Below are 12002 nucleotides of genomic sequence, written 5' to 3'. Positions count from 1 at the left end.
TATCATCTCTGAAATTATCATCTCTGAAATTATTATCTCTGAAATTATTAACTCTGAAATTATCATCTCTGAAATTATCATCTCTGAAATTATTATCTCTGAAATTATCATCTCTGAAATTATCATCTCTGAAATTATCATCTCTGAAATCATTATCTCTGAAATTTTTATCTCTGAAGTCTGAAGTCCCTTCTCGGCTTTCGTAATTACATAGCTTTTTGTCCATGCTCTGTTCGGTTATTAAGTGCTTAGGAAGAGCCGTAAGCGCCCAAGACGTGTGAGATTACATAATAATGTCCAACTCCTCAGAAAAATGCGCCAATTCTGCGATAAAGCACAATACATTTTTTATTTTATTTATTCATTTATTTATTTATTTTTGTTTTGCTAAAGGATGTACCAAAAGACTCGACGCCCCCTAAAGACGAAGAGAGTTTATTTGAACCACAACATTACTACTCCAGCACTCTTTTCCGTTGCTGGAACGTCAACGGTCGGACGGACCTCTACATTGGATCACAAGCCGATGGTAAAGTAATAATGATCAAAGGAGGCAGCCAGCAGTACCCAAACCCGGCGGTTCTCTTCAGACTTGTGGATAGTATTTAGATAAAAAAACAAACCCTAGATGGAAAACTGTTAAACCGGCATAACGCCATAATCATTTAATGTTCGTGTTATATCGGTCAGTGTAATTGTTTTAGAGACGAATGACGTCATCAGGGTGTGAGCTTGCGCACAAAACATTTGTAAATCAATCCAGAGCCTGCGTTTCTTTCGGCCTGCGGCATGGCGCATGCGCAGTTTTCCGGAAGTGAAACATAATCAATGAAAATCATGCTTTCAAACCTGCTTTCAAACAGAGTTCTGTGTTTACTTCCTTTCAAAATAAGAATTAGAAATGGGGAACATCTATATATATATATATATACACTCGATTGCAGAAACGTTGTAGTATACATTTATACATTTATACAAATAGCTAATGAGATGCATATTGCAATTTTACTTTGTTAACCCTCAAAACCAATTCATTTATAATCTGTAGGATATAAAACACAAGAATAAAATATTTTGACGTTCATTGAATGAAACAAATAATAAATAAAGCGAGTTTTCTGTTTTGCATATCATTAAATATACTGAATAAATTAGGTATTTGTATAAATGTATACTACAACCTTTCTGCAATCAAGTGTGTATATATATATATATATATATATATATTTTTTTTTTTTTGGCAAGTCTTTTAACGCATACGCGCTAATACCGGAAGTCCATGAAATCCTGGTCTCAAAAATTGGATCATGCCAGAGCCCTCGTTCTTCGCCGCAGGCCAGAAGAAACGCAGGCTCTGGGTACGAGATTGATTTGCGGATACGAGTGAAAAACGTCTGCGCATGCTCTGAATCCGTATGCAAACTAGTCAAAACATAAGTAAATTTGACTTTCAAACATACCTGATAAATTGGACTTCACAAAATGCCAAAACTTAGTCTCCATGCTTGAAACTTAAGGCTTATTCTATTGTGTTTGTTAATACAGTATCTTGGTCTGACAAAAGTATACTCTCGAACTTTTTTGTATACTTGGAGAAAACAAACATTTATTTTCTCACTCAAACTCTTCAAAATTCTTAGAAAAAGTGCTGACGTGCACGCATGCGCAAACGTTTTTCTCTAGTGTCGTGCGCGTGAGCAATCAATTAGTGAAATTCTCGCCTTTCATTATATATCGAGTTATGCTATTGTTTTTATATTAATCACATCGCAATTATATATTATACACTATGTGGCTACCGAGTCATATCCGGATCCGGTGCACGTGATATAAAGGTCACGTGACATCGCGTTCGGGTCTAGTATAAGTGAATATTTGAACTCGTGCGAGTCGAGTTTGTAGGACTCAATATTGTTGTTTATTCTCAGTATTTCTTTATATCCATACGGATGGATTCGTACAGTCTGGTAGGTTTTAATTTGTAATTTCTTTCGTCCTTTCTTTTTTGTTTACTTTGCGCAATGTGTAATAATTTGTATTCGATGTATTCAGAAAACCGACTACTATTTCGTCTACAACTAAGATTACTTCTACTGCTGTAACAGGATAAACCCTTGAGCGAATAAATAGTTGAGTTTAAGACTGTACAAGATTTATTTGGTACACCTAATGTGATTGGAGTCACACACTGGTACTTCATGTCTGGTCGCGAGGGAAATTGCTCTCAGGAAACATCGAGATGAGACTCTCGGGAAAACAAAACTAACTAATATCCCGAGGAACCAGACATTAAGTGTTTTGTTATATAGCAATTGAGAAATGTTGAGAAGTCAGTTTACGAAATGAAAACTGATACTTATTTTACGAATACAACTCACATACAGTCTTCCATTTCACTACCAAAAAGCGAGGAGAGTAGCAACGGCATTTTTAGCGGCTTTTTCGTATTTGTTTCAATGAAAGTCTGTATTTCTTCTGTAGGAACACTGGAAAATATCTGTCTTTTGCTTTAAGCTGAATTTGTACTGAAAATTCAAGCAAAATATCTGCTCCCGCTTTGTTGTTTGTGATTGGTGGAAAATATCACGCCATCAGCTTTTTCACGTTCTAATCACGTGCACTTGTCTATTTTCACGACTATTGTCACGTGCAACTTATTCTCTGACCGGGAAATAAGCAGTCGGAATACGTTTAGATTTAGCTTGTGTCACTCTGTCATCTCCCAACCAATGAGAGTGTTCGTTAAAACGGAAAATTTCGTAGCTATATAACAACCAGTATTTACAATTATAATTTAAATTCTGCAGCTTTTGATATTTCCTTTCATTTTTTAATGTTGTTTTATTTTAACTTAAAGAGCAAATCACTGTTAACATTATAACGTGAAAATGAATGAGTTAAACACGTGAAATTATGATTAATGAGATCAGTAAATCAGTTGTAAAAACAGTTGTACGAGAAAGTTCTTGTCAGTCAGTCAAAAACGTTGTCGGGTTCAAAATATGGTTATACCATCAAAGCTATAAGAGCGAAGGGGGGCATGGGATGACAAACAATTATGCTAATTTCATGCGTATTGTAGTTTTCCCTTCCTGTGCACATTTTATGCATCATGGCTGTGGCATGTTGTTAGTCTACGTCGACCTTCTTTGCTGTACTGTGCACTTTTACATGTCTATATGCAAATACAATACACATTTCGGAGTACCCAAATTCCTTTTCGGTCTTAGCTTCGATGATATGACCTTCTCGAACCCGACTACGTTTTTTCAATTAGGTATATATACAGTGTTGCCTCTGGCTTTTCCCATCTCTTTGTAAAGAAAATACGCGCTCAACGATCGAATGTGGCTACTGCAAATGTTTACATGTATGAAAGGGAACTGGTCTCGAAAGAAATAATTTTTCTGCAAGCGAAAAGTTTTCAGCACCAAAATTTCGGTCAAAGAAATCTTCAAGGAAGAGCAAAAAGAGTTTTTTAAAAAAATCCTAGTTTATTTTGTTTTATTCATTCATTTTATTTTACTAGCCGTTTTCCTTCTTGCCCGTTTAGGGTAGGGATGTGCCGCTGAGCCCTAGCCTGAGCCTGTTCAAGAGTAAAATCGCTGAAATTCATACCCTGTTCCGGAGCAGATCGTATTTAGAAGAAACGCTTTTCCTGTCGTACTTGCGAAAAAAGATACTCTGTTCCAGAGAGAGAGTGTGTGATTTTTATATACCCTGTTACAGAGTAGAATCGCTGAAAACTACCCTGTTTGGCGGCACGTACCCGTATAGAAAGTGTAGGAGAATACGCCCGCCCCCAGGAGAAGTACCCTAATGGCCAGTCTCATGTAAAGCCGATTTACGCGTAAGTAAGTAAGGAGTTGTAATCTTTTCTATAATTATTTACTTTCACTCGCCGCCAGCAAATTTTGAATGTAGAAACAGAGCTTTCGACCTTCATCCAAGGTCTTTCTTGTCATAGCATATATCCCGCAATGCATCATGTGACATGCCTTGAATTGGCAAAAATTGACCCCTTGCAGCACTTTGGAATGCAGCTCAATCTGGGGGACAAAACAATAGGTTCCAATTCTCAGACGATTCTCTTCTTTCACGTGCAAGGGGTCTATTTGGAAGGGAATTTAAAATAGGAGACTCCCACTTTTTTTATGTAAAGATTTGTGTCGAACCCAAACACGGTATCTAGTGTCCGTTATTTCGTCTATAAAAGGTTCTTGTCCAGATTATATTACACGATAACTTACAAATCTCGCGCGCTGATTGGTTATTTTTTATCATCAATAAGAGGACAGACAGATAAAGCTGACGTCAACGAGCGCCCTCTTTTCGTTGGTTGTTTCATAGTTAATAGAGGGGAATATTTTTTGAAATAGCTATATTCAATTGAGAGAGCAGATGATCGTGAGAAGATGGTTTCACATCGACCTTTTCTGAGTTAGAGAATATGGTGCATTGTGGCCATAAACATTAAGTATAAGATAGACTACAAACGTGTTAAGCCATAGTCAATAGAGGGGAATGGTTAGAAAACCTATTGTTATATTCATATTCATATTTTCGGAATTGTAAACTGACTCATAACTACTTTGTTTTTCTTTCCCTAAACCCAAAGACATGCACATGATGGATTGTTTCTCGCCATTGTTATCTTATTACTTGCGGGAACAATTAATTCAGAACGAATATTTAACCGCTTCAGTGATTTTTACCCATATTTCTTTCGGTCCAGTCGCGTAGCCTTGAGCCGGTCGACGACAACGTTTTTTGAATTGACTGTATATTAATCTATTCATTCTGACAGGACAGAGAAACGTTTTTTGGCTTTTCGCCATAAGGACAGCATTACTCATTTAAGCTCAATATTTTATAAACACGTTCTTTTGGAGCCAAATAGCAAAATATCAAATGCGACCAAAATTTATTGAATGCGTATTTGAGATGTAAAGCCGTGTACTTTGGGAGAGGTGATATTTTGATCAGCAAAAAAACTGGCATTTTCCGGAATACTAATAAGTAGATTTACTCTAATTTGACAAAATTTCGTCACAAGTTTCGAGCAGCATACATATACATACATACATAAAAAGTTTATTTTAACACGGTAAAATCATCAGTACAAATATACATTACAATGAATAGAAAACTGTTTTCCATGATTGCCGTGTGAGCCTGCATAATTAGACATATTCATTAATTAAGTTTACGCCTAAACAAAGGAAGGCAATCAGCACTTCTTACATCAGACGGAAGGCTGTTCCATAAAGCTACTCCACAGTAACTGAAACTACGTTTCAAGTAGTTTGTGCGCGGTTTTGGTAGAGACAGCTTCATTGACCACAGGGAACCCAATGTAAACGTTAAGTTGCATCCCTGTTGATTTGCATATTAAGGAAATGACTTCCGGGCGACACCACAGGAAGCCCAATGCTAGACCAACTCTAGTTGTGAATAGCTGAAATGGGCTTCCTGTGATCTTTCACGAAATGACATCCGGTTAGACGGATCCTCAATTCTTCATGACGATCAGTCTCATTTCGTGTGTATTGGACATGTATGATATACTGGGTCGCAGAAAACAAACATATTTTGTAGATAAGCAGTGGCACAAATGAGAAACGCTTAAAACTTTGGAGTATTAAACTCAGTTAAATAAAAAAATCGGAACGCCGGAGCCCGTTAACACGACAGATATGGATCCTGAAGTTATCGCAATCTTATGTAGCGTACTCCTGGCTCTGACGTACTTTTTTCGGACTTTTTCGTAGTGTTTCGTTTGCCCTTCCAAGTAAGCCAGGATTAGATTTACCTTATTCAAACGAAAGTTCTCGGCATTCAATTCATTAGGTAAATCAGGATAGAGCGGAGGTGCTGATGCTATAACATCCATTATATATAATGTACGACGCTTTTGGGAATGATATTGAGGAGCAGCCACATCACGACAACCGGGATTACTGGAATTGGAGAGAATTTAGGAAAAGGTTTCCACATGCGGGTGCTAGTAAGTTCGAAAGAAGACCCGATGGTATTTACTATAACGGCTCTAGGATGTACAGCAACGAGGATTTGAAGCCTACGCTGGTTAATCAAATAGACGATCAACTGAAGCATTCGCCAATGCATAAGCCAACGCCAGCGCCAACGCATGTTGAACCCAGTTGGTCAAAGGAATTATTGCTTGGTACCAGTACTTATCCGATACCCGCAGTTTCATTTGATAAACACCCAAGCTTGGACCTAACGCTGAACATGCGGATTTCTAACAAGCATTCCTTTCCGTTAAAGGTGCGGGATATCTTCAAAGACGTACCCATTATTCATACCACCGCTAAGGAATCTCATGAATGGTTAAGTGGTCCTAACATGCGTTATTGGCCGCAGCAACTAAACTTTGCAGTTTGGTGTGCCACTAGCGGCTGTGGTGTAAGCGCAAGCTTGATGAAGAATTCAATATTTATGTTTCATTTTCACTTCACGGTTAGAAGAATACTGCATGAAATGGGTGTTATTGCGCTGCCGGGAGATGCCACGTTTTATCCAAGAGATAATAAATACAGCGTGCCGGCTTATGACAGACTTTGTAAGGAGTTTGACGTTGTAGGGAAGGATTTCCGATGCACTGCCGGCGCTAACGATGGTCTGGGGTATATTTGGGCTTATTGGGGGATTGGTGGACACGAGCTAAGTGATAAGGAAGTTCATGCGTTGAATCTACGATGGAACACTGGGTATCACAAAGAAACTCACGACAGTAGCACCTTCTTTGAACCAAACGCTAAGACCACTAAGGAAGTTAGAGACGGACCTTTGTTCAAAGACGAGGGCGGTAAGTATGCAGGGGCTAATCCACTGATTATTAAGATTACCAACGACGAGCAAACAAAGCAATATCTTAATTTCATACCCCCAGAAGGTAAAGGACTAACCAAAGCCGGCCTTGCCCGTTTAAACCGCAGCATAGAAGCTTACGTGTATTCTATCCTTGGCGCTCAGGTAAACACCCGATCCAGCATAATCGGAAATACGGGCGCCGCAGAAGAGACGCGAGCCGAAGCCTTGATCTTATTTGAAAGTTCAATCTTGGAGGGCGACATTAGCAAGGGCGTACAGCGTTACCAACTAGCTATACAAAATTCTAAGGCAAGGTTGGACTATGCAGTAGCCCCGGGTTGTTGGTTAATGCCTAGTAATTTATCTATAAATACTGGTTCTGTAGTAGGATACAACAACAAACTGCAGCGAGCTACTAAGGATATGAAGTTTGGGGTGAACGACGTGAACTCTGACACTCTTAGGAACATTCCTCACTTCGTAGAGAAGCCAAAAAAGTCACACGAAACGAAGCTACCCACAGTTAAGAAACCATCAAAGAAGGTCCTACCTGCGATACCTGAGGAATATAACCATAACTTACTAAAAGCCGGCTTAACAGTTGCAAGCATTGGTCTGAGCTATTATATATGGCGATGAACAACCCCTACATGGCTGGAGTAGATTGTGTTTATACGACTTACAAAGGTGAGAAAAGATACACCCAGGCATCTTGGGTTGATGTTACGGGGATGTCTGTGAATTTGAACTACTCAGGAAAGAAGTTAATCCTTTGTAGTATTTGCATTGGCGCAAGTAGTCATGCCAACGTAGGATTTCGTTTCTGCGACGACAACGGAATACTGCAGCCCATGCGCGTAAAAGATAATAACAGGGAGCCTGCACATTTTTCCGTAGAGCCTAACCCCAGCAGCCTTGAAAATCATTCCGTTTGGACTTTTCATATGGTCGCCGATTGTCATGGGAAGGTAAAGCTGCAGATAAGAGTAGACGATACGGGGAAGGTTACGGTAAATAGCATAGATGATAAAAGAGATTACAATTATAATCACAAGACTATTAGCGTGCTTACGGTAGTTAGCCTCTAGAAGGGAACTTATTTCCTGGTATATATGAATAACCCACATGTAAAGGAAGATTCGTTTTTTTATTATTTAGAGGAGGAGGAGTACTCTGACGATAGCTGGCATGATACCAACCTGCAGGTGAAGGTTGGAGGTCTTGGTATAATCATATGCACTATTAACATTAGTACGTGGAATGATTGCAATGTTGGGTTTAGAATCCTTGATGAGAATGACCACCCACTACTACCCTACAGGAAAAAAAATAATAAGAGGCATTTAACCCACTTCACTTTTGAGCCCACGACCACGAGCTCGGAGAACCTAACACCGGTGACTTTTCACATAATAGCTAATTGTCAACATGCGAGGCTTCAAATTCGTCCAAGCGACACAAGGAGCACCCATTCGGGTATTGTTGGGATAAATACCACCTATCCGGCAGCTGGCCCCCCGGTGGATGCTACCTGGAGTCATAAGACCATTAGTACTATGACTTTCATACCTTTAGTTTCGCATTATCAAGGCGGCGCGAATACTATCTTTACTTATCCCCAGTCGAGAACACCTCGGATGCCTGACGACGATAAGCCACCAGTAACGTACCCAGATAAGATTAAACCTTCATCTTCTTCAAGAGTACCACCCCAATAGCTACTACTAATATCCAAATGTTATTCCCCACAAACTTCAACAGTTCTCCGCCGGCCCTAAGTGCCAAGGAAACAACCGAACCCAGCAGCCCAGGAAGACCGGCTGCCATCTTTTTTCCCAAGGCCGTCAGCCCATTGCCTAATTTTTTTACGCCTGCGCCTGTAGCCTTAAGCGCAGAAAAGATCACACCTACTACGCTCGAAATAGCAACCGCGAATGCCAGCGGAACGCCATACTTCAAAAGGGCTCTTTTTACCTTTTCCTTGGTGGTAAGCCCCAATTCTCTTTCCAGGTTTTCCTTTTGCGTATGTAATTCTGCAAGGCGCTCCTGAAGGGTTTCTACTTCCTTTTGGGCTGCTTCCCTTTCCTCTTCGGGGTGAGTTTGATCTGCAACTATTTCCTGCTGCCGCTCTATTTGCCCCTCCAGGTCTTCGATAGCCTGATCTCTTTGCCGGATTTGTTCTTCCTTAGCGTTAATTTCGGCAACCAACTGCCGCCGTTCCTCTAAAGAGTTAGCTATGGTGGTACGTAAGTTCTTAGCTTCTTCCTTGCTTATGTCTAGGTCTTGCAGGGCAAGTTCGAAGGCCTTTTGGGCTTGGTCCCTATCACGTAGGGCTTTGTTTCTTTGTTCTCTCATTTCCATTATTCTTTGGTTCTTGTCGTCAACTTCTCTCTTTTGAGCATCAAGGAGTAGTCGGTTTTGTCGCATATAATCTGCTTCCCTTTCTTCCAACGTTTCTTGTAGTCCTTCGACGCGCTTTTCTAGCGCGACCTTTTCATTCAGGGTTTCCAACCTTTCTAACATGCTTCTAGTGGCACGCTGGAAGCCTTTTAATCTTGAGACGTCACCCCTAACTTCACCATCTTTATCAAAGAGGGGTTGTGGTTTCGTCCAGCGGTCTTTGTCAGGATATCTCAGGTCCTGGACGCTTATGAGGACTTTGTTTCCGCGTTCTGTGAGCCTTACGTCGTCAGCATCGAAACGGGAATAACGCTCATTTAGCTCTTGCATTGCCCACTCTACAGTTTCCCGCGCGGTTGCTTCACCCATGTTTTGAAGCTCCAAGTACTCAGGGATGGGTTTGCCGTGGTGTCTTGATTTCCACATGCGATTTAAGGTGGCCTTGGCGCTTTTCCATCTACTACGATATTTATCGTGTAAGGCTGCGTCGTAGATTAAGGGGTCGGTTTCCAGGCCTTTAGTCCATGCGTCGTATTCTTCATCGTTAATATCGACTTGACCTTCTTCGGTAAGGGGATCAAAATCTGTTCCTTCTACTTCCATTATATATGATAAGTTCAAAGTTAAACCCCAATATATTACCTAAGCAGGTTGGCGGACTGAAAGCAGAACGCACCTTTCACCGGGTCACCTTTACCCCCAGCAGCGCTAGACCTGGAGAAACGCTGTACGTAGGTGTTCCCCGACTAACAGATAACCTAGTATTAGTTCCTGGTACCTTGGCACTAAGGTTTGATTTGACGGTGCAACCTAACGCCGCAGATGAAAGGATTATTGTTAACAATCTTGGTCGCAACATTGTTTCAAAGATGCGAGTAAAGTTTGCCGGGGAATCCCTCTTAGACTTAAACAACTATGACCTATACACCACTTACAAAGATCTGTGGTTGACTGCATTCGAAAGGGCACAAAAGATAGAGCAGGGTATTGGTAGCACAATCTTACGTAAGGTTAGGACTCCCACAAAGACACAACCTACTGACGGCAGCGGAGAAACCGCAGTGGCAGATGCAAAGGCCATTAAAACAGCCTATGGTACTAAATACGTAATACCATTGGACTTTGAGGCTATTACCAGCCACGGAGTTTATTATCCTAGACAGTTGAGTGAGTTGCAGTTTGAAGTGACCTTAGCCAACATAACTAACATCATTGGTGAGTTAAGCACTGCGTTGTCGGGAAGTATTCCTCCATATGCCATTACCAACCTGGAATTGCAGTATGAAACCATACATTCCGAAGATTTAGCACGCAGCGCTGGCATGGAATACAGCTCCGGAAAGGCTTTCTTGTACGACCACGCGGTAATGTACAAAACCTTTAGTTTCCTGGATAAGACAGACGCGGTAATTACTCAGAGCATTAATTTACCACGTCGTAGTCTTACAGGGTTGATGTTGGTATTTATCAAACCTTATGAAGCCGGTAAGCGCGACTCTGAAGCCTTTCATAACCCCAACATCACCAACGTCGGGATTAGCATCAATGGAGTTCCAAATAAGGTGTATTCGCAGGGAATGAAGCCCTCAGACATCTACAGGGAAATAAAAAGAAAGTTTGGGGATCAAGTTGCACCCGGCGAGTTCTTTACTGATAAGTATGCATTGTGGATTGACATGCGAACCACCGACGACGAGGATTTACATGGGCAGGGATTGCGTCTGGTAAATACCCAGGACGGTATTACCCTGGAAATCAAGCGAGATCCAAACACTAGTGCAGGCGACTCAGACAAGATCAACGCATACGTCTTTGTGGTCTCTGACGCGCAACTGAGCGTAGAAATGAATCAGCTAAAGAGTGTTGCGTATTGATTCGCGCGCTGCGCTCCCTCATCCAAGAAAGGATAAAAATATCCCTTACGTATATAATGCTTCGCGTATTCAAAAACAACAACACCAAACTGCAATGCATAGTGCAAGGCGATAAACTTTATTTCAAAGCGAAGGAGGTGGCTTTGGCGTTGGGTTACGTTAACTCTAGGGACGCAGCTAGAGCACACGTCTCAGAGGAAAACAAGGTAACTTTAGGGTCTATAAAGGGTGTCAATCTGACTGACACCCCTAATGCGCAACCACATACCGTTTACATCACTGAAATGGGTCTTTATGAGTTAATATTCGGATCTGAAAAGTCCGTAGCTAAGGAGTTCAGAAAATGGGTGTTAGGCGATGTTCTCCCTACCCTCAGGAAAACAGGTAAGTATGAAATAGAGCGGCGCTTTGACAGTCCTAATAAGTTAATATTCAAAATAGAAAATGAATTTGACCTGCATAAGAAGGTCGTAAACTACATACGTCGATTCCACCCTATCCTACTGCTGACACCAGGTCTTGGAGAACTACAGGACTCAGCTAGCAAAAGAATAGTATGTTGGCAGAAAGGTTACCAGGCAGGTCAGCCTGACATCTTAGTTCTCAATGCACATAAAAAATATAATGGGTTATGCTTGGAGTTGAAGACACCTAAGGGTAACGGCGTATTATCCTCAAAACAAGAGGCATTACTCGCACAATACGAAGCAAATGGTTACCTAACTATGGTGTGCAATGATTACGACCTTATATGTAGGGAGATCGACGCCTATGCTGCCGGTATTCGCATCCCTTGTCCTTGGTGTGTTAAGTCCTTCAAATCCCAAAATACTTTACATACACACCAAAGAATGTTTCATAGATATAATGATAGTTGAACAGACACACTGG

This window comes from Actinia tenebrosa, unplaced genomic scaffold, assembly GCF_029948245.1.
Source record: "Actinia tenebrosa isolate PJP-AT-01 unplaced genomic scaffold, QUT_ActTen_1.0 PGA_scaffold9__36_contigs__length_13948895, whole genome shotgun sequence".
In the NCBI taxonomy this organism is placed as follows: domain Eukaryota; kingdom Metazoa; phylum Cnidaria; class Anthozoa; order Actiniaria; family Actiniidae; genus Actinia; species Actinia tenebrosa.
This window is presented reverse-complemented; position numbering follows the sequence as displayed.